Below are 25,743 nucleotides of genomic sequence, written 5' to 3' on the forward strand. Positions count from 1 at the left end.
CCCTGTCTAAAGTATTTTGTTACAGCAGCAGGAATAGAATAAGATATAGGTATTATTATTATATTCTTCTGGAGTGACATTCTTATTACTAATATATAAATATGCATACCTACTTATCTAAAACAATCACATTTCTTATTTTACAAAAAAGTTTTACAGTTCCTCAACTGGGATACAAAAAGCCCACTTTTTTTTTAGTGAGAAAAAATGATAAAGTGAAATACAGAACAGTTCTACTAGCCTCAATATTCTGCAGATGCTTCTTCAGTGGACCTAAGAATGGTAAACAGATTTTTTTTAAAGACATCCAAATCTAAGACACCTTGTATTTTTCAATTTTACCAATAGATGACACTAGTGATACACACACACACACACACACACACACACACGTATATAACATTCCAAGAAAATTCTTCAAGCCTGCAGTCTTGAGAATAAAAGCCCAAGGTAAAGAAACCAGTAACACTGAGTCGTTGACATATTAAAATTGTTTTTATAGAGTTTTTTTTATTATTTTCACACAATTTGCAAAAGCATCATCAAAGACAGTTTTTGTAGCAGATGATTGAGCATCTGAATTATTTTTACCAACACACAATTATAACACTAATCGTGAAATAAGAAAAAATCAGAGGGACTTCATGAAAAGAATATGTGAATATCTATTTCATCTTGTAAAAATTGGTTGCTTATTCCTTCATCTATAAAACCATGTGGTCTGAATATATTGTTTCTCAGGCCCTGGATGGAGTACCAAGAATGCAGCCTAGTAAGGCAAGACACTGCCTAAAAAGATGGTCAAATTATCTAGAAAAATTAGTAATGTAATCACACTGTCCAAAGTCCCCATGACATGGGAGTTTCAAGGGTTGTCATGCCTTCCAGATGTGAGGGACCATAGTTTGTAACCTGCAAAACAATATTACTATGAGTGGTGCTTTTCTTTAACTGACGTCTCTAAAAGCGATTCACATTCTTGATACCACTTTGTAACTGGAGATATTTCATTTAGAGCACTTGAAATCTGAGTACTAGTGTGCATATTTCATTCCTGCCTTTTCTCTTGTTACTGTATGCACCTAAACTGAGTGTTTTTATCATAGGTTTTTTTGTTTGTTTGCTTGTTTTGTTTTGTTTTGTTTTTTTGGTAGAGATTGGGGTTTCTCCATGGTGCCTAAGCTGGTCTAGAACTCCAGGACTCAAGCAATCCACCTGTCTTGGCCTCACAAAGTACTGGGATTACAGGCGTGAACCACCATGCCCAGCCAGTTTTTATCATAATTTTAAATTGGCGACTAACCAGATGCTTTATGTTACCCCCCCATCATCCCTACAAATGACTCCAGGCCAGACACAGACATTAATCGGTTAATGGAGTTAAATTTCCGAAAAGGAAATACAAAAAAGCAACAGGTGCATGGTATTACGTGCTATGATGTGCATTAAAAGAGAGATCCCATAGATTGAAAAAAGAGATGTAAGTACCAGCAGGACATATTTTTCAAAGGACACATTCAGAAGAATCCCATATAAGGTTCCCTGTCAAAGGAAGCCATTCTATTTTAACTGAATGTTTAAGAATTTTATAGTGACATAGGTTTCATTTGGTTCATATATAAGTGATATATTTTATTAGTAAAATATATAGTGTATGATTATCACTACCCAGATGTGAAGCAAAAATTGCACAAATCATTGTAATTTTTGATGAAACAAAAGAATATTTTGTAATGCTAATTGTTATTTTATTTTTTCAAAAATTTGTAAAAGTGAGAGGCTAATGGGAAGACTAAACATTGGCAATGAATTAAATTCCATTTTGATTTTCTTTTTTTTATTTTTTATTTTATTATTATACTTTAGGTTTTAGGGTACATGTGCACAGTGTGCAGGTTTGTTACATATGTAGCCATGTGCCATGTTGGTTTGCTGCACACATTAACTCATCATTTAGCATTAGGTATATCTCCTAATGCTGTCCCTCCCCCCTCCCCCTACCCCACAACAGTCCCCAGAGTGTGATGTTCCCCTTCCTGTGTCCATGAGTTCTCACTGTTCAATTCCCACCTATGAGTGAGAACATGCGGTGTTTGGTTTTTTGTCCTTGCGATAGTTTACTGAGAATGATGTTTTCTAGTTTCATCCATGTCCCTACAAAGGACACAAACTCATCATTTTTTATGGCTGCATAGTATTCCATGGTGTATATATGCCACATTTTCTTAATCCAGTCTATTGTTGTTGGACCTTTGGGTTGGGTCCAAGTCTTTGCTATTGTGAATAGTGCCGCAATAAACATACGTGTGCATGTGTCTTTATAGCAGCATGATTTATAGTCCTTTGGGTATATACCCAGTAATGGGATGGCTGGGTCAAATAGTATTTCTAGTTCTAGATCCCTGAGGAATTGCCACACTGACTTCCACAATGGTTGAACTAGTTTACAGTCCCACCAACAGTGTAAAAGTGTTCCTATTTCTCCACATCCTCTCCAGCACCTGTTGTTTCCTGACTTTTTAATGATGGCCATTCTAACTGGTGTGAGATGGCATCTCATTGTGGTTTTGATTTGCATTTCTCTGATGGCCAGTGATGATGAGCATTTTTTCACGTGTTTTTTGCCTGCATAAATGTCTTCTTTTGAGAAGTGTCTGTTCATGTCCTTCACCCACTTTTTGATGGGGTTGTTTGTTTTTTTCTTGTAAATTTGTTGGAGTTCATTGAGTTCATTGTAGATTCTGGATGTTAGCCCTTTGTCAGATGAGTAGGTTGAAAATTTTCTCCCATTTTATAGGTTGCCTGTTCACTCTGACGGTAGTTTCTCTTGCTGTGCAGAAGCTCTTTAGTTTAATGAGATCCCATTGGTCAATTTTGGCTTTTGTTGCCATTGCTTTTGGTGTTTTAGACATGAAGTCCTTGCCCATGCCTATGTCCTGAATGGTATTGCCTAGGTTTTCTTCTAGGGTTTTTATGGTTTTAGGTCTAACATGTAAGTCTTTAATCCATCTTGAATTAATTTTTGTATAAGGTGTAAGGAAGGGATCCAGTTTCAGCTTTCTACCTATGGCTAGCCAGTTTTCCCAGCACCATTTATTAAATAGGGAATCCTTATCCCATTGCTTTTTTTTGTCAGGTTTGTCAAAGATCAGATAGTTGTAGATATGTGGCATTATTTCTGAGGGCTCTGTTCTGTTCCATTAATCTATGTCTCTGTTGTGGTACCAGTACCATGCTGTTTTGGTTACTGTAGCCTTGTAGTATAGTTTGAAGTCAGGTAGCATGATGCCTCCAGCTTTGTTCTTTTGGCTTAGGATTGACTTGGCGATGCGGGCTCTTTTTTGGTTCCATATGAACTTTAAAGTAGTTTCTTCCAATTCTGTGAAGAAAGTCATTGATAGCTTGTTGGGGATAGCATGGAATCTATAAATTACCTTGGGCAGTATGGCCATTTTCACGATATTGCTTCTTCCAACCCATGAGCATGGAATGTTCTTCCATTTGTTTGTATCCTCTTTTATTTCATTGAGCAGTGGTTTGTAGTTCTCCTTGAAGAGGTCCTTCACATCCCTTGTAAGTTGGATTCCTAGGTATTTTATTCTCTTTGAAGCAATTGTGAATGGGAGTTCACTCATGATTTGGCTCTCTGTTTGTCTGTTATTGGTGTACAAGAATGCTTGTGATTTTTGTACATTGATTTTGTATCCTGAGACTTTGCTGAAGTTGCTTATCAGCTTAAGGAGATTTTGGGCTGAGACTGTGGGGTTTTCTAGATATACAATCATGTCATCTGCAAACAGGGACAATTTGACTTCCTCTTTTCCTAATTGAATACCCTTTATTTCCTTCTCCTGCCTGATTGCCCTGGGCAGAACTTCCAACACTATGTTGAATAGGAGTGGTGAGAGAGGGCATCCCTGTCTTGTGCCAGTTTTCAAAGGGAATGTTTCCAGTTTTTGCCCATTCAGTATGATATTGGCTGTGGGTTTGTCATAGATAGCTCTTATTATTTTGCGATACGTCTCATCAATACCTAATTTATTGAGAGTTTTTAGCATAAAATGCTGTTGAATTTTGTCAAAGGCCTTTTCTGCATCTATTGAGATAATCATGTGGTTTTTGCCTTTGGTTCTGTTTACATGCTGGATTACATTTATTGATTTGTGCATGTTGCACCAGCCTTGCATCCCAGGGATGAAGCCCACTTGATCATGGTGGATAAGCTTTTTGATGTGCTGCTGGATTCGGTTTGCCAGTATTTTATTGAGGATTTTTGCATCAATGTTCATCAAGGATATTGGTCTGAAATTCTCTTTTTTGGTTATGTCTCTGCCAGGCTTTGGTATTAGGATGATGCTGGCCTCATAAAATGTGTTAGAGAGGATTCCCTCTTTTTCTATCGATTGGAATAGTTTTAGAAGGAATGGTACCAGTTCCTCCTTGTACCTCTGGTAGAATTCGGCTGTGAATCCATCAGGTCCTGGACTCTTTTTGGTTGGCAAGCTATTGATTATTGCCACAATTTCAGAGCCTGTTATTGGTCTATTCAGAGATTCAACTTCTTCCTGGTTTAGTCTTGGGAGGGTGTATTTGTCGAGGAATTTATCCATTTCTTCTAGATTTTCTAGTTTATTTGCATAGAGGTGTTTGTAGTATTCTCTGATGGTAGATTGTATTTCTGTGGGATCAGTGGTGATATGCCCTTTTTCATTTTTTATTGCGTCTATTTTATTCTTCACTCTTTTCTTCTTTATTAGTCTTGCTAGCGGTCTATCAATTTTGTTGATCTTTTCAGAAAACCAGCTCCTGGATTCATTAATTTTTTGAAGGGTTTTTTGTGTCTCTGTTTCCTTCAGTTCTGCTCTGATTTTAGTTATTTCTTGCCTTCTGCTAGCTTTTGAATGTGTTTGCTGTTGCTTTTCTAGTTCTTTTAATTGTGATGTTAGGGTGTCAATTTTGGATCTTTCCTGCTTTCTCTTGTGGGCATTTAGTGCTATAAATTTCCCTCTACACACTGCTTTGAGTGTGTCCCAGAGATTCTGGTATGTTGTGTCTTTGTTCTCGTTGGTTTCAAAGGACATCTTTATTTCTGCCTTCATTTCATTATGTACCCAGTAGTCATTCAGGAGCAGATTGTTCAGTTTCCATGTAGTTGAGCGGTTTTGAGTGAGTTTCTTAATCCTGAGTTCTAGTTTGATTGCACTGTGGTCTGAGAGACAGTTTTTTATAATTTCTGTTCTTTTACATTTGCTGAGGAGAGTTTTACTTCCAACTATGTGGTCAATTTTGGAATAGGTGTGGTGTGGTGCTGAAAAAAATGTATATTCTGTTGATTTGGGGTGGCGAGTTCTGTAGATGTCTATTAGGTCCGCTTTGTGCAGAGCTGAGTTCAATTCCTGGGTATCCTTGTTAACTTTCTGTCTCGTTGATCTGTCTAATGTTGACAGTGGGGTGTTAAAATCTCCCATTATTATTGTGTGGGAGTTTAAGTCCCTTTGTAGGTAACTCAGGACTTCCTTTATGAATCTGGGTGCTCCTGTATTGGGTGCATATATATTTAGGATAGTTAGCTCTTCTTATTGAATTGATCCCTTTACCATTATGTAATGGCCTTCTTTGTCTCTTTCGATCTTTGTTGTTTTAAAGTCTATTTTATCAGAGACTAGGATTGCAACCCCTGCCCTTTTTTGTTTTCCATTTGCTTGATAGATCTTCTTCCATCCCTTTATTTTGAGTCTATGTGTGTCTCTGCACGTGAGATGGGTTTCTTGAATACAGCACACTGATGGGTCTTGACTCCTTATCCAATTTGCCAGTCTGTGTCTTTTAATTGGAGCATTTAGCCCATTTACATTTAAAGTTAATATTGTTATGTGTGAATTTGATCCTGTCATTATGATGTTAGTTGGTTATTTTGCTCGTTAGTTTATGCAGTTTCTTCCTAGCCTTGATGGTCTTTACAATTTGGCATGTTTTTGCAGTGGCTGGTACTGGTTGTTCCTTTCCATGTTTAGTGCTTCCTTCAGGAGCTCTTGCAGGGCCGGCCTGGTGGTGACAAAATCACTCAGCATTTGCTTGTCTGTAAAGTATTTTATTTCTCCTTCACTTATGAAGCTTAGTTTGGCTGGATATGAAATTCTGGGTTGAAAATTCTTTTCTTTAAGAATGTTGAATATCAGCCCCCACTCTCTTCTGGCTTGTAGAGTTTCTGCCGAGAGTTCAGCTGTTAGTCTGATGGGCTTCCCTTTGTGGGTAACCCGACCTTTCTCTCTGGCTGCCCTTAACATTTTTTCCTTCATTTCAACTTCGGTGAATCTGACAATTATGTGTCTTGGAGTTGCTCTTCTCAAGGAGTATCTTTGTGGCGTTGTTTGTATTTCCTGAATCTGAAGGTTGGCCTGTCTTGCTAGATTGGGGAAGTTCTCCTGGATAATATCTTGCAGAGTGTTTTCCGACTTGGTTCCATTCTCCCCATCATTTTCAGATACACCAATCAGATATAAGTTTGGTCTTTTCACGTAGTCCCAAATTTCTTGGAGTCTTTGTTCGTTTCTTTTTATTCTTTTTTCTCTAAACTTCCCTTCTCGCTTCCTTTCATTCATTTCATCTTCCATCACTGATACCCTTTCTTCCAGTTGATCACATTGGCTCCCGAGGCTTCTGCAATCTTCGCGTAGTTCTCGAAACTTGGCTTTCAGCTCCATCAGCTCCTTTAAGCCCTTCTCTTCATTGGTTATTTTAGTTATCCATTCGTCTAATATTTTTTCAAAGTTTTTAACTTCTTTGCTATTGTTTTGAATTTCCTCCGATAGCTCAGAGTAGTTTGATCGTCTGAAGCCTTCTTCTCTCAACTCGTCAAAGTCATTCTCTGTCCAGCTTTGTTCCGTTGCTGGTGAGGTACTGCATTCCTTTGGAGGAGGAGAGGTCCTCTGCTTTTTAGAGTTTCCAGTTTTTCTGCTCTGTTTTTTCCCCATCTTTGTGGTTTTATCTACTTTTGGTCTTTGATGATGGTGATGTACAGATGGGTTTTTGGTTTGGATATCCTTTCTGTTTGTTAGTTTTCCTTCTACCAGACAGGACCCTCAGCTGCAGGTCTGTTGGAGTTTGCTAGAGGTCCACTCCAGAACCTGTTTGGCTGGGTGTCAGCAGCGGTGGCTGCAAAACAGCGGATTTTCATGAGACCACAAATTCAGCTGTCTGATAGTTCCTCTGGAAGTTTTGTCTCAGAGGAGTACCTGGCTGAGTGAGGTGTCATTCTGTCCCTACTGGGGGGTGCCTCCCAGTTAGGCTGCTCGGAATTCAAAGACCCACTTTAGGAGGTAGTCTGTCCGTTCTCAGATCTCCAGCTGCGTGCTGGGAGAACCACTACTCTCTTCAAAGCTGTCAGACAGGGACATTTAAGTCTGCAGAGGTTCCTGCTGAATTTTTGTTTGTCTGTGCCCTGCCCCCAGAGGTGGAGCCTACAGAGGCAGGCAGGCCTCCTTGAGCTATGGTGGGCTCCACCCAGTTGGAGCTTCCTGGCTGCTTTGTTTACCTAAGCAAGCCTGGGCAATGGCGGGTGCCCCTCCCCCAGCCTCGCTGCTGCCTTGCAGTTGGATCTCAGACTGCTGTGCTAGCAATCAGCCAGACTCCGTGGGCATAGGACCCTCTGAGCCAGGTGCGGGACACAATCTCCTGGTGTGCCGTTTTCCATGCCCGTTGGAAAAGGGCAGTATTAGAGTGGGACTGACCCGATTTTCCAGGTGCCATCTGTTACCCCTTTCTTTGACTAGGAAAGGGAACTCCCTGACCCCTTTTGCTTCCCGAGTGAGTCAATGCCTTGCCCTGCTTCGGCTCGCGCACAGTGCGCTTCACCGACTGTGCTGCACCCACTGTTTGGCACTCCCTAGTGAGATGAACCCGGTACCTCAAACGGAAATGCAGAAATCACCCGTCTTCTGTGTCGCTCAGGCTGGGAGCTGTAGACCGGAGCTGTTCCTATTCGGCCATTTTGGCTCCACCCCGAGAAATCGATTTTCTTTTTTAATAAATATTGCTGCATATTCTTTTCCAGGATCAAGTTAAGCTCCTTGCTAATTCTTTCATTCAGCAAAATAATTGTAAAGAAAACTCAGAACATATTCCGATTTCAGCATCTGTGAATATTAGTAGTCACGTGATCTACCTTTAGAAATAGAAAGTTGAAATCTGATTTTTTTCAAAAATTTAGTGTAGTGGCTATTTTAAGTGATTCTATGCTTTTAGAGCTTATTGTCTTCAATAATTAATTTGCATAGATAAATACAGCATAACATCTTTACATATTATTGAAATATTTTTTTCAGATTGTCATGGCAATATACATGCACAAAATATGTAGAGTGGAACAACAACACAAGGTACTCAATAACATTATTAAAGGAAAAATAAGGTTTTTGGTTATGTACATCCTGGTTCTACTCTTTTTAAAAAAACTTAAATTAATTCATTAAGAAATATTTATTACAGAGAAAATGATATATATATTCAACTATGTATTTTTATGTATTCACATATATAATACAGAAGATATATATAAGCTATGAAACATATTAATTAAAATAACCACCGCTGCCTTACTTAACAAAAGCCATATATTGCAGTCTTAGATAAAGTTGAAAAAAATTATTGGTAAATGTTTCTAAGTATGTCTACTAGCATAAATAGGCCTTTTAATTTTTAATTATCAAAAACTATATTTTTCTTTAAGGGTAAAGATTCTCACAGCACACATGCACAACCATGATCTATATCATCTAAGAACTTATTTCTATATATTGTTGGGCAGTAAGCAATTCCGTAGATGTATACCCCTATATAACCTATATTAAGATATGGAACATTTCCAACTTCATAAAAAGTTCCCTAGGGTTCCATTTCAGTCAATATACACCAAGAACCAAACAAAACTGATCAATATTCCGCCAATATAGCTTACTTATGCCTGTTGAGAACTCAATATAAATAGGATTATGCAATATAGACTCTTGTGATATTGTGATATAATAAGTAAGTTATATTTGGTCTCTGCTCTTGCTTCCTGACACACCGCTTTGAAAACCATTAGTAAAGAATGTCTTTTGTATGCCAATGAGCTGACTGGTGGCAGGGCTTCCTGGAATAACTCCAGGATGGGGGCTGGCCACCAGAAAGACAGAGGTGTGATTAGAGAGAGTTGAGATTTTCAGGCCCAACCCGCAACCTCCATGAAGGATAGAGAGGCTGAAGATCGGTTGAGTTGATCACCCATGGCCAGGGATGTAATCAATTATGTCTACATTATAAAGTCTTCATAAATGTCCAAAAAGACAAGAGTTTGAAGAGCTTTCATGTTGCTGAACATGCAGAGGCTCTTGGAGGGAGGCGCACCAGGAGAGGGTATGGAATCTTCAGCCCCTTTCCTATACCTCACCCTATGTATCTCTTCCATCTAGCTGTTCATCTGTATCTTTTCTAATACACTTTGTAATAAATGGATAAATGTAAGTGTTTCCCTGAGTTCTTTGAGCCACCCTAGCAAATTCACAGACACCAAGGAAGGAAAAAATTCACTGGACCTGCGATCTGTAGACAGTCAGAAGAATGGGTGACAGACCATTACAGTAGTCCCTCGAAGCCTTCCAAGATGCCTTTTGCATACAAAATCCACAGATGATAAAGCCCACAATTGGCCCTGCAAAACTCTCAGAAACAAAACGTCAGCCCCCTGCATCCCTCTAATTCTGTGTTTTTTGATCCTCAGTTATTAATCCAAAGATATGGAGCACTCAGATTCTGAGGGCTGATTGTACATGTGATTGATGTCTGAAGAGAGGCAATCTTGCAAGACTAAGCCCTTAACCCATGGGATCTGACTCTAACTTCATAAAGTTACTTCAGTTCTGACATGATAGTGGTAGAATTGAAATGAATTATTGGACACTTAGTGTCCACTAGACAGTTAGTTGTTAATGGGGAGAAATCCATATACATTTTGGTGACCAGAAGTAAACTGTTCTGTGTTGAGTTGTGAGTTGTATGTATGAAAGTCAAAAAACAATTTGATGTTTCCCATCTTTTACAATGGTTCCTTTTCTAGCTCAGACTCTCCTCTGTCCAACTTCACTCACATTATATAAAGTCTGTGAGGTTTTTTCCTTCTGTGTGTATAGCAACTGTTTGTTCCTTTTAATAGTTGAGTAGTATGAATACGTAATTTCTGGTGTGGAGCTATTATGAATGAAGCTACTGTTGAACATCTGTGTATAAGTCTTTAAATGGATGTGTGTTTTCATTTCTCTTGGGTAAATTCTTAGGTGTGAAATTGCTGAATCCTATAAGTGATGTGTGTTTAAGAAACTGCCAAACTGTGTATCAAAGACCTTCCACCATTTTATGAACCCCTCAGCAATGTGGGAGAGCTGCAGTTACTCTACTCCAGGCAGTGATCACCTGTTACCAGTTGACTCTCCACTCCCACATTCTACTGTGTGTGAAATCATACCTTATTGTAGTTTTAATTTGAATTTTCTTGATGATTGCTGATATTGAGTCTCTTTCCATGTGTTTGTTTTCATGTTTATATTAGTTACAAAAGGCCATTAAAAAATTTAGATACAAATATTTTGTCAGAAATGTTACAAATAGTTCTTTTTAGTATGAGGGTTGACTTTATACTTTCTTGGTGTATTTTGAGATTAGGAGATTTTCATTGTCTTGGAGGCCATTTTTTTTTTTTTTTTTTTTTTTAATGCTTCAAGCTTTTGTGTGTACTATCTTTGAAAACTCACAAAAATATTTTCTTATATTTCTGTCTCTGGAATTTTTATAATTTTACCTTTTGTGCTTAGATCTATAATTCATTTCAAATTACTTTTCATGCATGATGTTGGTAGCGGTTGTAGTGAATTGAATTGTGGCCTCAAAAAGTCCTATCCCCAGTACCTGTGAATGTGACATTATTTGGAATAGGGTCTTTGTAGATATAATTAAGGATGCTGGGATTAGATGATCTTAGATTTAGTGTGGGCTCTAAATCCAATGACCGGGGTCATTATAAGAGAATAGAGATGGTGATTTGAGACACAGACACAGGGAAAGGTCATGTGAAGGCTGAGACGGAGATTGGAATTATGCCTTTTCAAGCCAAGGAATGGCAGGGTCCGCAAGCAGATACCAGTAGCTGGAAAGAAGTATGGCATGGATTCTCCTTCAGAGGCTCCAAAAGAACTAAATCTACCAACACCTTGATTTCAGATTTTAGGCCCCTGGAACTGTGAGAAAATAAATTTGTAGACCACCAGTTTGTGCTAATCTGTTGCAACTAACATGCAGGGCGGGCGTGGAGGGGGGTCAAGGTTTATTTATTTTCACAGATGGCATAATACAGTTGTTCTAGAACACATATTGAAAAGATTGCCATTTCATTGTTAATTATTTTGATGCTTTTGTCAAAAATCAAAGTGCAGGTCATTCCTAGACTTGCTAATTCTGTTCCATTGATCTATTTTTGCACCAGTACTATGCTGTACTTTACATTTTACTGTATGTCACTTCTCTACTGGCTTGATAACAGTGGCTATATAACATCTTTTGAGATCAGATAAGATAGATCTTTCAAGTTTGTTCTTCCTTTTCAGATATGATTTTGTTATTCTAGGTGTTTTGTATTTCTATATGAATTTGGGAATTGACTTGTCAATTTCTACATTTTTTTTGTAGAAATTGGCCTAGGATTTTGATTTAAATTGGTTCATGTTTATAGGTCAATTGGTAGAAAATAGATATTTTAAAGACATTGAATCTTTTGAACCATGAATATAGTATAAATGCCTATGTTTTTGAGGTTCTATTTTTGTAAAATTCTCAACTGCATTTTCCAGTTTTTCTGTACAGTTATTGCATAGCTTTTGCCAAACTGATTTACAATTATTTTATATTTTATATTATGGTAAGTGGTATTTTAAAAATTTATTTTTTTAATTATGTTAGTGCTAGCATATAAAAATACAGTTAATATTTATCTATTTACCATGCATCCTATGACTTGCCAAGTTTATTTCTTACTTCCAGCAAGAAATTTTTGTACCTATGTCAAGATTTTATAATGTGGAATATCACATAATCTCAGAATAAAGAGTTTTAGCAGTTCTTTTTTTTATCTCTATTAATTTATTTGCCTTTTTGGCTTATTGCACTGAATATGATCTATTGTACGATATAGTATAAAATTAGTGAGAACAAATGTTTTTTATCTAGTTTTCTCATATTAAGAAAAAAAGCACTCAGTCTTCAGTCATTGTGTTATGTTAGCTGTAATTCTTTCAAATATGTACTTTATCAGGCTGAAGATGTTTACTTTTCTTCATAGTTTGCTAGGAATTTTCATCATAAATTGGTATTGAATTTCAAACTGCTTTTTCTGCATCTGTTAAGATAATCATAAAAAATGTACCCTTTGTCCTTGAGATTTAGTAAATTTTATTGGTCGATTTTTAAAAAACATATTGGACCAAATTTGTATTCCTTTAATAAGCTCCCCTTCAGTCAAGACGCATTTTCCCTTTGTATTTTAGTGAATTTGATTTCCTAATATCCCATTGAAAATGTTTGTGTTCATATGGGATACTGAATAGCAATCATATTTTTTACTTTTATTGATATGTCATACTTGTACATATTTTTATGGTATGTGCGGTAGTACATGTAGGCAATGTGTAATAATCAGCTACCAATATCAGGGAACTTCCAGCCTCACAGCATTTGTTGGAAAGAGTTTCCTCTTCTGTTTTCTAAAATAGTTTGTGTAAAATTGGTATAAATTCTTCATTTAATGTTTAATAGATTCATCAATGAAAGAACGAGTCTGGTGTTTTTCTCATAATAAGCCACTCCTTTTCTTTTTTGTACTTACTAAGTTACTAAACTTTTTTATTTTATCTAACGTTTCCAATTTTGGAGATATATTTTCTAATGATTTTATTTTATTTTCATATTGATATTTGTAGGTGTTATAGAAATATGCTCATTTTATATCTGATATTGTCAATTTGTGTTTTCTCTCTTTATTACTCCTGTTTGGAATAATAAGTTATCAGTATTATAGATCAATACTATTGGTCTTATATCAATATTGACATAAAATTGATTATTGATCTTTTCAACAAACTTTTGTCTTATTAATTTTTTCCTATGGTTTATTTTTTTCTTTTGCTATTGTTATTTTTGTTTATTTCTGTTTGTTTACTTTTGCTAAAAGTACTTTTCAGCTTCTGTAGGTAAATATTTAAATCATTAATTTTAAATATGTCTTTCTAGTATTGATACTTTAAAAATCTATATTTTATATTTAAACTGTACCACTTTTGGAGAATGTATAATTGGATCTGCTTTGCTTCTATCTAGGCTATCAATTTGTCTATTAATTGGGACTGTTTAGTTTATTTACACTTAATATAATGATTGATCTCATTGGTTTAAGTGGACCAGCTTACTACTTGTTTTCCATTTGACCCTTCGGTGTCTTCTTCTCTTTTGCATCTTTTTTGCTTTCCTTTGGGTTATTCTTTATTTTAGCATTCTATTTCTCTTCCTTATTGACTTTGCAGTTATATCTCTTTATGTTTTTAATTGGCTCTCTATGGTAAACAATATGCAGCCTTAACTTGTTGGAATCTGTTACCCCTTCACTCTTCACATTATCTGAGAAGCCTAAGGAGGTTTGGCCCAGCACAGGGATAGCCCAATCCTAAACCAGAGTCTCCTACCATGAACTTAAGAATTCCTGTCCGTTTTGCTCAGCTCTCTTATCTCCTGGGTTCTGTCCTGCAGATTCAAGCCACTTCAGCTGCCTAAACTCTCTTGCCTGTCCCATTAGGTCAGTGGAACACTCCAGCTGTGCTTGGATTCCAGTTCTCTGACATGTGATCATAAAATTATACTCAGGTAGAAGTGGGTTTTCAGAGTGCTCACCTTGTCCGGTTCCCTTCTCAGTCATCACAGTTTGTGCTGCATGTTGGCCACTGCCTGAATTCAACTGCTTCATATATTTTGTCAAGCTACAAAGTTTTATGTGGTCAATGGGCTAGTCTGGTACCAGTTTTTAAGTTATGACCAGAAGTAGAAGTCTTATTAGAATGCACTGTTTTGAAAAGGAAGAATACTGACATGTACAGCAAGAGCAAACTTGGGGTTGGAGAAAGATAACCATATAATTATAAAGATCAACAATTGAAAGAAATTTGTGTGGGGAGGCACCACAAAAAGTAACATGATTTATAAGCAGTCATGTCTTTGTGTCTCATTTTTCATACATATCTGTAATGTAAGATGGAGTTAAAAATCAGTCTTTTGAGTTACACAAAAACGGATTTGAATCACTTTTGCCTCATATAAGTTGCATGAATATTTCTCTCTTAAATATCAATTTACCCATCCATGAAGTTGAAATAATAATATTACATGTCACAAACCTTGTTTTGACAGTCATTGAAAGTAGTTAATGTAAGTTACGTAATGAATCTGAATGTAATGAAGTTATGGAATGAATAAAGTTATGTAATGAATCTCAATGAATGTAAGTTATTATCTTTATCATCTGCAGTAGAATTATTATTATTACTGCCTTGTCATTAAGGCATTCTTACATACTTTGTTACAATTAGATGGTTAATAATATAAAAATTATTTTTTTACAAACTTAAAGTAAATTATTACTGAAGAACTAGGTTTATATGTGGGTGTGTGAGTGTGTGTGTGTCGACTCAAAAGATTCAATACCCACACACTATATATACACAGTCCTTTGAGTCAATACATAAATTTAGGTACAGCATAGGTCCAACTCTTCTCTATGTTCTTTAACTTGACATTTAACTTGACATATGCTGAGTATAGCTGTGACCCACAAACATAACATTATTTAGATGTATTTTAGGATAAGAATGTAAATGTGAGTCATCATTTGGTTATGACTTTATTTTTAGTTAATTCTTAACTAAAATTTTAACAAGTTTCAGAAAGACATTGCAGTCTGAGTTTGACCTACAGGTAAGTCAGGTGAAAATCAAATTTGAGCAGGACTTTTTCTTTGCCCAATTTATCTGTCTCTAGAATGGTTATCAATGTAATACAAGAGAATTCTTAGCTGCACTCACCCATTAAAATAAAAATTCTACATTATCAGCAGATAATTAATTTCTGTTTTCAGATTTCTAGGTGAATAATTCATTATTATGTTCAGCAACCCAAATAGTGACAAGTTAAAACTTTGCTCAGTAAGGGCAATAAAGGAGATAGTACCCATTCTTATCTATCACATTGGTATAGTTGAAAATAGAAGAGCTGTTATCAGAGGCCTTTATAGTCTCAGATAGTAGGTATTATACAAAATTCTGATCACTTCCATATAAGAATGAAATGGAAATAGTTGGAAAACAGCCATTTTATCTTGTCAGATCCTTTAACGGGACTTAAGGTTCACAATAGCAGAACCCGAGAATATTTGCAAGAAATTGCTAAGTAATGAAAATTTATCCTGCAGTTCCAACCAGGAGTGAAAGTATCATGTCAGTGCAATTCCCATCAGATGGTCTTTAGATAAAGAATCTGGGCTTTTAACTTCATTTAATGAAAAACACCTTGGTAATCAGTCTTGTAGTGTAATGGAACTTTTATCTCACTGTGTAAGTAAATTATGGATGGAGTTATACACCCAGGAGGTGACCTACATAGTATATTCAAAAGGCAAAATTAAGAATGGTATTCAACCTTGAACCAAATTTCACACCTGTACTGAAAAATTAGGGGTAAGCTTGGTAAAGTGCTGAATGCAAACATCTCCTAAACAAGCCAAAGTATTTTATTCCCCAAACATTCCTCCTGGATGTGGATCCTTACTAAATCTCAACTTTAGGAGTTCTTCTCTTGGTTGGGCACGGTAGCTTAGGCCTATAATCCCAGCACTTTGGGAGACCAAGGCAGGAGGATCGCTTGAGCCCAGGAATTCAATATGAGCCTGCACAGTGTGATGAAACCCTGTCTCTACTAAAAAAAAAATACAAAAAGTTAGCTGGGCATAGTGGTGCGTACCTGTGGTCCCAGCTCTGTTCAGTCCCAGGCTGAGTTGGGAGGATCACCTGAGCCATAGGAGGCAGAGGCTGCAGTGATCCAAGATGATCCTACTACTGCACTCCAGCCTGGGCAACAGAGCAAGACCCTGCCAAAAAAAAAAAAGAGAATTTTTCTCTCTTTGTTTTCTTTATTTTTTAGAGAATAAATCTGAAACTGCTTGAAATGTGTTAATCTACACCTTTCGTTGAGGCCATGACCTTTGGCATTAGAAAGACAATAGTTCAAACATCAGCTTAGATATTACTATATTTGTGACTCTGGATGATTTACATACAATTTTTGAGCCTCAATTATCTTATATGCAAAATGGGACTAGAAATTGCCTGGCAGAGTTGATTTGGTAAATCAGTAAAATAATTTAAAAGAAATGATATTACTATGCTTAACACATTTTAAATACTCAGAAGTAGCTATAATTATTGTGGATGATATCTATTTCAAATGTGTAAAGTTTTAAGCAAGGTACTAAACCTATGGCCCCCTTTTCCTGTAGTTAAAGTAGGGATTATTTAAAGGAAAAGAAATCATTATATTAAAGATACCTGCACTGGTATGTTTATCACAGCATTATTCACAATAGCAAAGATATAGAATCAACTTAAGTGTCTGTCAACATGATTGGATAAAGAAAATGTGATATATATCTATATATGTAGGCAATATATAATATAGACATATATCATATATATAGATATAGATATAGATATACCATCAAATATATACATATTATATATAGACACACACACCATGGACATAAAAATGAATGAAATCATATCTTCTGCAGCAACATGGATGGAACTGGAGGCCATTATCTTAAGTAAAATAACTCAGAAACAGATAGTTAAATACTGCATGTTCTTACTTATAAGTGGGAGCTAAATACTATGTACACATGGATATAGAACGTAGAATAATAGACACTGGAGACTCAGGAAAGTGGCAGGAGGGGAGGGAGTGAGGAATGAGACATTACCTATTTGATACAATGTACTCTATTCAGGTAACGGTTACATTAACAGCCCAGATTTCACCAGTAGGCAATGTACTCATGTAACAAAATTGTACTTGCACCCATTAAATCTATACACACAAATAAATCATAAAGTGAGGATAATATAACTATATTATAAAGTTGTTGTAAAAATTAAACAAGTTATTGCATGCCACATGAGGGAAACAGTGCTTGCCATTTTGTAAGTGTTCCATAAATGTTAGCTTTTATTTCAAGTGAGAATATCAGATAATGTTTAAGAAGAACACCAGCTGGCTGTGGAACCTTCCTGCCAGGAATTTAATACTAGCTTTCTCAGTTACTTAACCTCTCTGTGCTTCAGTTTCCTCATCTGTAAAATTTGTGTTTTAATAATAGCATTTCCCAAACAAACTACTTGGGAGGATTAAGTGGGCTAATACATATAATAAACTCAGAATAGCACCTGGCACATGTAAATGCATGATAAATGGTTTTATGCTTTTGTATGTGAGTATATGCTATTTTTTCCAAAAAACAAAATAGAGAAAATTGTAAAGACTCATATAACAAGCATCCATATGCTCAGTACTAAAAAGTAACAAGTGCTAACATGTTGTATCATTCTAACAATATAAAAATATTTCAGTACCCTTTTTATTCTGAAGTGAAATATTGAGAGATTTTTCCTTTTTTTTCTGTAACCCTGCCACACTGAATTTTAAAATGTGAAATACTAGATATTAGTAAAGACCATGTGTCCTTGAAATCAGATTTCTTAAGTTTGAATTCTAGTTCCACTACTTAGTACCCATGAAATCCTAGCTGTTTCCTAAACTTCTTTTATCGTGCTTTCTCACCAGTAAAATGCTGGTGATACTTTCTTTGCAGGTTTGTTACAAAGGAAAATAAAAGTAGGAAAAATTCTCAGCACAGAGCCTTGCCATATAGTAATTGCTCATTTCACTGGAAAATAAATTCCTGAAATATTTTCATAAAGTCATAGGAGTAAAATGGGATTTGAAAAGCCAGCTAATCTACTCCCTTTTTAATGCAATTTTTACATCTTTAAATTTATGAAGATCTCACTGGTGTATTTAATCTCCTTGAATAGTGATTTTTTTTGGACTATTGGTTTTAACATTTTCACAGGATGTGAAGTTATTTTAATTAGTTGTGATCAGAATTAAAAGATACTCTATTTTAATTTGAGCTCTAGGAGGGCAGGATTTTGCTTATTTCGTTATGTATATATGTATATGCACACATACACACACACACACACACACACACATCTCAAGTGCCACATGGTAGATGCTCAAATATTTTCTGAGTGTTAAATGAATAAATGAATAAGAATAGGATTGATTCAAATGGTTATTTTTTAACTACATAGATTTCAAATATTTGTTTGAATAAATATATAAATGTTGTATTTCCTTCTGACCTGAACCCCACCATCATATAGTCTATATGATTTATGCATATAGACTATAATAGCTAACATTTATTTAGCATTTACTACATGCTAAGTACTATCCTCAGCACTTCGCCAGTATTAGCCCATTTACTCCTCATCCCAATCCTGTGAGGAGGCCATTATTAGCCTATTTTAAAAACGGAAGCTGAGATACAAAGAACTAAGTAATTCTTTCAGGATTAAATAGCCAGTAAATGTGAAAGCATTTCACAAATTCAGCTGCAAACCTTGGCAGTAAAGCGTTTGCTTCTGGCTAGAGTCCATGTCAGCCCCTGTTTGTTTGTATTTAACAGACAAAGAAGAAGATACTTTAACAATGAATCATTCTTGTGAGAAAAAAAAAAAAAAATGGTGGTGGTAGATTCAGTTCTAAAATCTCACCAGATGACACAATCTTCTACCTCATGAAATACTGCAGAACTTAAAAGGAGAAAAGAAAAGAAGCACTCTTTCCTCCTACAGGGTAAAAGGATTGGAAAATCACTTGTACTTTTCTCTTTATCACTTCTATTGATTTGGAATGCAAACTTTCAAAAAGTAACATGTGTGGTGTAGTGTGATTTTTAACTAAGGTTGGTTCTCAGTTTCACTATAGAGCCAGAAATAGATAGAACAGACCAACTAATCCCTGCTTTGTTTTCCTAAAAATCTTTCCTTAAATGTAAAACTGTCCCTGGACCTGCTACCATCTTTCTGTGCTACACCAGAGTGCATTTCACCTTACTCTGGGCCACCTTTTAAAATGTCTATTAACGGTCTTGTTTTATTGACACATCTCTGTTGTCTACCTCACTGGTTCAAGAAATTCTGAAGAATGAATTTTTTTCTCAATCAGTTTTATCCTAGTGCTTAGCACAGCCCAGAACTTCTTGAGCATTCCACAAATATTAGTTTAACCAGTGAAAGAAGGATGACAATGGTTTAAGAAAAAGAGATTCTGTCTATACTCCCAACAGGCACACTGTACTGTGGGCTGACAATCAGAGGAAAATGTGTTCTTTTTTAGCTGCAGGTTTAAGCTCTTAAATGAATAACAAATGAAGACCTTCACCCACATTAAAAGAGGCAATTTCATTTTTATTATTAAGATGCGTAACACATTGTAGTACCTGATTGAGGTATTCTTTACTTGAGATGGCCATTGAAGCCTCTGAGGTTGAAAACTGCTAAACTGTGAAGGGAAGCACAAAAGATAAAGGTTTGCATTTTCTTTGATCTACTCAGGGTGTCTGATTGCATTTCACTCTCTTTAAAAATTATATCAGATTGAACCTTAACTGAGAAAAGAGCGATAGGAGAGAGACTAATATTTTCGACATTTTCATATTAATTTAAAGAAGTAAGGCAACAATAGGGCTGCATCCACAGACCTTACTCAGTTTTGAATCTAAATTACTTGGGGATACCAATCCTTCTTCATTGTGCCACTACATGCACCCCCCACAACATATACAGAAATACATATTCTCCCTCTTTCTCTCTCTTTAGTCCCAATTGTATGATCTTTTAATATGCTGTACTTAGATTTTTATTCATATGTTGTTTCTCCTTTGCTAGAAAAGAATGCAGAGCCTCCCAAGGGTAAGAAATACTTTGTTTGCGTATCTGTCATACACATTCTCAACACTTTCACCCACTTCTGTTTCCTGTCATAAGCTTTCCTTTAGATTAAGCAACTAAAGCTCAGATAAATTAAAAGAATTGCCTCAAAGATGCACAGATCATATATTTCGTTGCTGGACCCCATACAAGGGACTATCATAGGTTTTATTGCTGGACCCCATACAAGGGACTTTCATAGGGTTTGTTATATGTGTGAGATGAGAGTACATATCTGTGTGAATTTGATCTGGGTGACATACATAGAATCAAGTTGTGTTTACCTATATGCCTATTAAACCCATTTCAGTGTAGCTTTCAATTTAGTATTGAGTAGAGAAATCTAAAGAAGATGCCTGTGTTATTTTCTGGTGGAATAATTTTACTTTCCCTTTGTAGACTGGCAAAAAGAAAAAATGATGAGAACAGCTTGAACTTTGTTTTGGGGAAACCTTATAACAAAAAGTTGTTGTCATGAATTTTGTTGCCTTATATATCTATATCTATATATATATTTCTTCATGGTCCTTTAGGGACTCAATCATTTTTCAATAACAGATTTTTAGCAGTAAAGTTGCATATATTCCCTATCTCATCCCTTCCATGAAAGGAAGTGGATCCTAAACAACTTGGGTTGTAGGAATGATAAATCCCCAGTGTTCATGTGACTCAGCAGGTAGGGGATAAGGGCTTAATTTTTGAAGGTATATTAAGGTAAGTAGTTAGGGAACCATTATGTGCTAGAACACTATTAATATATGTCCAAAGACAATCTACTTCTACTTAGCTTTACTGACCTGCCCAGTAAATTCCACAGAAGCTGATGGTGTAATCCAAATCCAGCCTATTCCAAGAAACACATTTAGATATAATTTTAGTTAGAGTCATTGTTGAGTTTGAAAGAGATGAACACATTTTCCTTCATCTTGAAATGTTCCCTTTTGGAAAATCTAATTCTCCCCAAGGAAATGATTGGATACCTAAATCATCTTTGAAAAGTAAAATCCTTCCCTAGATCTTATCTCATCTTGTAAAGCTCATGTGTTTGTCTCTGACAATGCTATAAATGCATTTTCAAGAGAGGAATTTGTTCTACTCTTTAAATTACTTTTATGAATAGTCAAAGTAATTTTCCTTTAGTGTTCAAACTTCCTGCTGATGATTAGTCAACACTTCCAGAAACCAAAATATATAAAGACTTCTTCCTAAATTAGTCATATAACTTTATATTGGGCAATAAGTGAATACTCTTCAATTTTGCTTTGTCAGTAATCTGACAAATACTGAAAAATACTGATGTATATCAAGATTCAACTTCTGAGTGCCCAGTGGCTTTCTAAACTGATCAGTTAAAAAGTTTTGTCGGGCGCCTGTAGTCCCAGCCACTCTGGAGGCTGAGGCAGGAGAATGGTGTGAACCCAAGAGGCGGAGCTTGCAGTGAGCTGAGATGGCACCACTGCACTCCAGCCTGAGCCACAGAGGGAGACACCATCTCAAAAAATAAATAAATAAATAAATAAAATAATAAAAAACAGTTTTGTCATCCAATGACAACACGTTTAAAAATATTTTAAGAGAAGTATGAATAAGTAAATACTGTATCAGATTGATTATAAATTATAGAAAAGTTAAAATAGGTCAGATTTTTCATTCTTAATTTTCATAGTTTGAGATTCTTAGATTATTAAAATAGAAAGGAACTGGTTTTCTAAAGGAACTGGATTCAAAGTCACTTCTATCTTATGAACCCATTGTATGCATGACATCTGATGAAGAAGACCAATATAGCAGGGGAGAGTCTCAGATTGAATCAGAAAGCTCCTGGCCACCACAAAACTTCTAACTTGCTCTTTGCCATGGTGGCTCAAGAACTTTGTGAGATATAGTTTGAAAACTACTGATCTAGTCAAACAGTACTTTATAGAGGGATAAAAAAAATTCTGGAGATGTGGCATGAACTGAATTATTTAGGATCATACATAGAAGTGAAGGCAAAAGTTAGAATAGAAATCAGTACACCTTTAAAGCAGCCCTCTCCATGGAAACATCCCTGAGAAAGTTTCACCCTTACTGATCATTTTATCTTCCCATCTTCTCAGCAAACACATCATTTATTGGCTATGTCCACAGTGACATAATGTAATTTGTGAAATGTTTCAGGTCAGTGAAGTAATCTGGGAGAATTGAAAATGCTTTGAGGGTAGAACTACATAGCACAGCGTTTTGAGTCCCATAGAGTGCTTTTGGTCTATATAAACAAACAATGGGATAAAAGGAAGATAAGACCAACAATACAGTATTATACAGTATTGCTTTGGGGGCAATATATAGCACAGAACACTTTTATACAGAATGTGACGTGTTTCAAAGGAAAGGATTTCATGCAAATGTAAACTTGATAAAGTCTGCACTAAACAAAGTTAAACAGTAACGATTGCCACCTCAGAGTTTTGAATATGCTAACATATATTAAGAATCTGCAATAATTGGAACTTTTCAAATTTTCCATAGAGCCTTAAAAATATGATAGATGTTGCATGCGTCAAGTTAATGGCCTGCAGAATATAATTAGTAAAATTTAAGAAAAGAACAAGACTGAAAGTCAGAAGTTTGATGTTTTGAACTCAAACCCTGTGCCACAAAAACTTTGGAAACCAACTTCTCTGATCCTCAGTCTCTTCGTCCATAAGATAGCATTGCCTATCTGAGAGTTAAATATCAAAGAAGATTAATATAAATGGCTTTGCAAAAAGTTAAGTTCCACCGAAATATAAGGCATGTTTATTGTGTTGTAAGTTTACAAATATAACTTTACTGATTCACTTGAATAGAGGCACAAACAGCATCCCTTCAACAACATTTTCAGAATAAAACAATGATATTTCTAGACAATAGTGTCTCAAATAATAAAACTTTATTCAAATAACTCGCAATTATAATAGACATTTTTCAATTTTATTTAGTAGCGAGGAATTTGAATGTTAATTACTTTATTGTGAACCTCTTTCTTCCATGAAGAAGCTAATTGAAAAATTACCAAATTCTGTATTTTTGTAAACATAACAAAAAGATACATTGAGTAAATATTTTAAATCTACTCAAGTTACTTGAAGATTTTTCTTTATGAGAGGTTACAAAAATTAAACAAATTCACATTTCTAACAAAGAACAATATATTCTCTCTACAAATATATACATTGCATAACGTAATACTAAGTCTAAGAAGATATGCAAGGCATGGTGGCTCACACCTGTAATCCCAGCACTTTGGGAGGGCAAGGTGGGAGGATTGCTTGAGGCCATGAGTTCAAGACCAGCCTGGGAAACACAATGAGACCCTGTATCTGCCAAAAAAAAAAAAAAAAAAAAAATTGACCAGGCATAATGGCAGTGGTCTGGGGTTCCAGCTACTCAGGAGGCTGAGGTGGGAGGATTGCTTGAACCCCAGAGTTTGAGGCTGCAGTGAGCTATGATCACGCCACTGCACTCCAGCGTGGAAAAAAGATTAAGACCCTGTCTCAAAAAAACAAAAAACAAAACACAAAACCTAGGAAGATAAATTTAAGCTATTAGTTATTTTTAAAATAATTAGTTACAATATTTTTTAAGGAAATAAAGCTCTTTTGAAACAACTAATATTTTGATTAATTCTAATTTGCCTTGCCCATGTCATCAAAACCCTTTTGTTGTAGGAGGACTACAAAAGGTTCTCATAACTAATAGTCTTATTAGAAATGTTTAAATGAATAGAAGTCATTTAAAGGAAAATGAAGACTTTTATGCCAAAAGAATGTTGAATTGATATAAATGGAAAAAGTAGAACAAGGTTTCCCTGTATTTAAATTTGGATAAAATCAAAGGAGAATATAAGTTCCATGAGGATATGCATTCTGTCTACTTAGTTTACTACTGAATCTCAGAGCCCAGAAAAATATCTGAAATATACAAGGTGCTTTTACACGAATACTTGTTCATAAGATCCAGGATTGACAGTGCCCTGGTGCCTGACGGTGGCAAATAAATATCCTTTCTGGAAAAAGATAACATTGTCCAAGTTTTTAAATTATTTCTACAAACACTGTTTCAATATTTCCTACACATAATAAAATATGTCCAGGCAGATAAATAAATTGCAACCCAAGCGACAGACAAGAGAAACAGAAGCACAGGTACTGCAGATACTGGAAATAAAACATAACAGATAAATTTGCAAATTTGTAATGAACTCTCAACTCAGAATTATATAATCAGTTAAAATATTGTTCAATAACCCAGGTTAAATAAATAAAATGTAATATAGCAGGTCTAAAAAGTAACCAAATAAAATCTTATAATAGATAAAATAAATTAACCATTTAATGGATGTTATAGTGGAAAAACTAGATTTACTGAAACAGTATTTCGTTAAAACAAGTAACATACTGAGAGATATGTTAGAAGAAACGATCCAGAATTAAGACAGTCAAAAGGACACAATATAGAAAATTGAGTAGAAAACAAAAAGATATGATGAGAAGGTCTAATAAGAAGAGTCATGAATGAAAGAATAAGAATTAGGCAAAGCAATATTCAATAAATGTTATGATCTGAATGTGTCCCTCCAAAATTCATGTTACAACCTAAGACCCAATGTGGTAATGTTAAGAGGTGGGGTCCTTTGGAAAGTGATTAAGTCATAGTGGCTCTGCTCTCATAAATGGTATTAGTGCCCTGGTAAAAGGGCTTGAGGACACAGCGTTTGTCCCTTCCGCCACGTGACGATGCTGGGGTAAGTCACCATCTATGGAGTAGAGAGTGAGCTCTTACCAGATATTGAATCTGTTGGCACTTAGTTCTCGGTCTTCCCAGTCTCCAGAACTGTGAGAAATAAATTTATATTATTTATAAATTACCTGGTCTAAGGTATTTTGTTACAGCAGCATGGACAGACTAAGACAATGAGGTTGATCGTTGCCCAAAAGAAGTAGAATGCATAAATCCACAGGATCAATAGGCCTAACAAATATGGAGCAGTATAAATGGAAGTTAGCACCTAGTCATATTGTAGCAAAAGGTCAGAAAAACAAATAGAAACATAAAATTATAAATGCATTAAGAAAAAAAAGAGAGAAAATAACAGGATGCCTTCAAAGGAGCCCCAATTAGAATGGCAATTAACTTCTTGAAAGTGTCTGGTTTTTAGTGAGTAGCTGGAACTACCTTGTCTCCCCTGGAATCTGAATGGGCTTTGTGACTCCTCTTATAAATAAGTATGGAAGAGGTAATACTTTGAGACTTCTACAGTAAGGTCACAAAGATTATTCTCTTCTCTCTGTCTCTGTCTCTCTTTCTTGCTTTCTGGAATTTTGCCTTTGGAACTCATGCATGCTATAAGGAACTCCAACCCAGGCCACATGTGGGAGAGCACACAGAGAAAATAACAGGAAAAGAAACTGAAGTTCCCCATTAATAGGCAGCATCAATTCCAGACAGGTAAGAAAACAAGACTTCAAAGGATTCCACTCCACAACCTTTTAACTCTTCCAACCAAGGCTCCAAACCTGTAGAGTAAAGATTAATTATCCCC

The sequence above is a fragment of the Hylobates moloch genome, unplaced genomic scaffold (genome assembly GCF_009828535.3).
Source record: "Hylobates moloch isolate HMO894 unplaced genomic scaffold, HMol_V3 SCAFFOLD_4, whole genome shotgun sequence".
NCBI lineage: Eukaryota > Metazoa > Chordata > Mammalia > Primates > Hylobatidae > Hylobates > Hylobates moloch.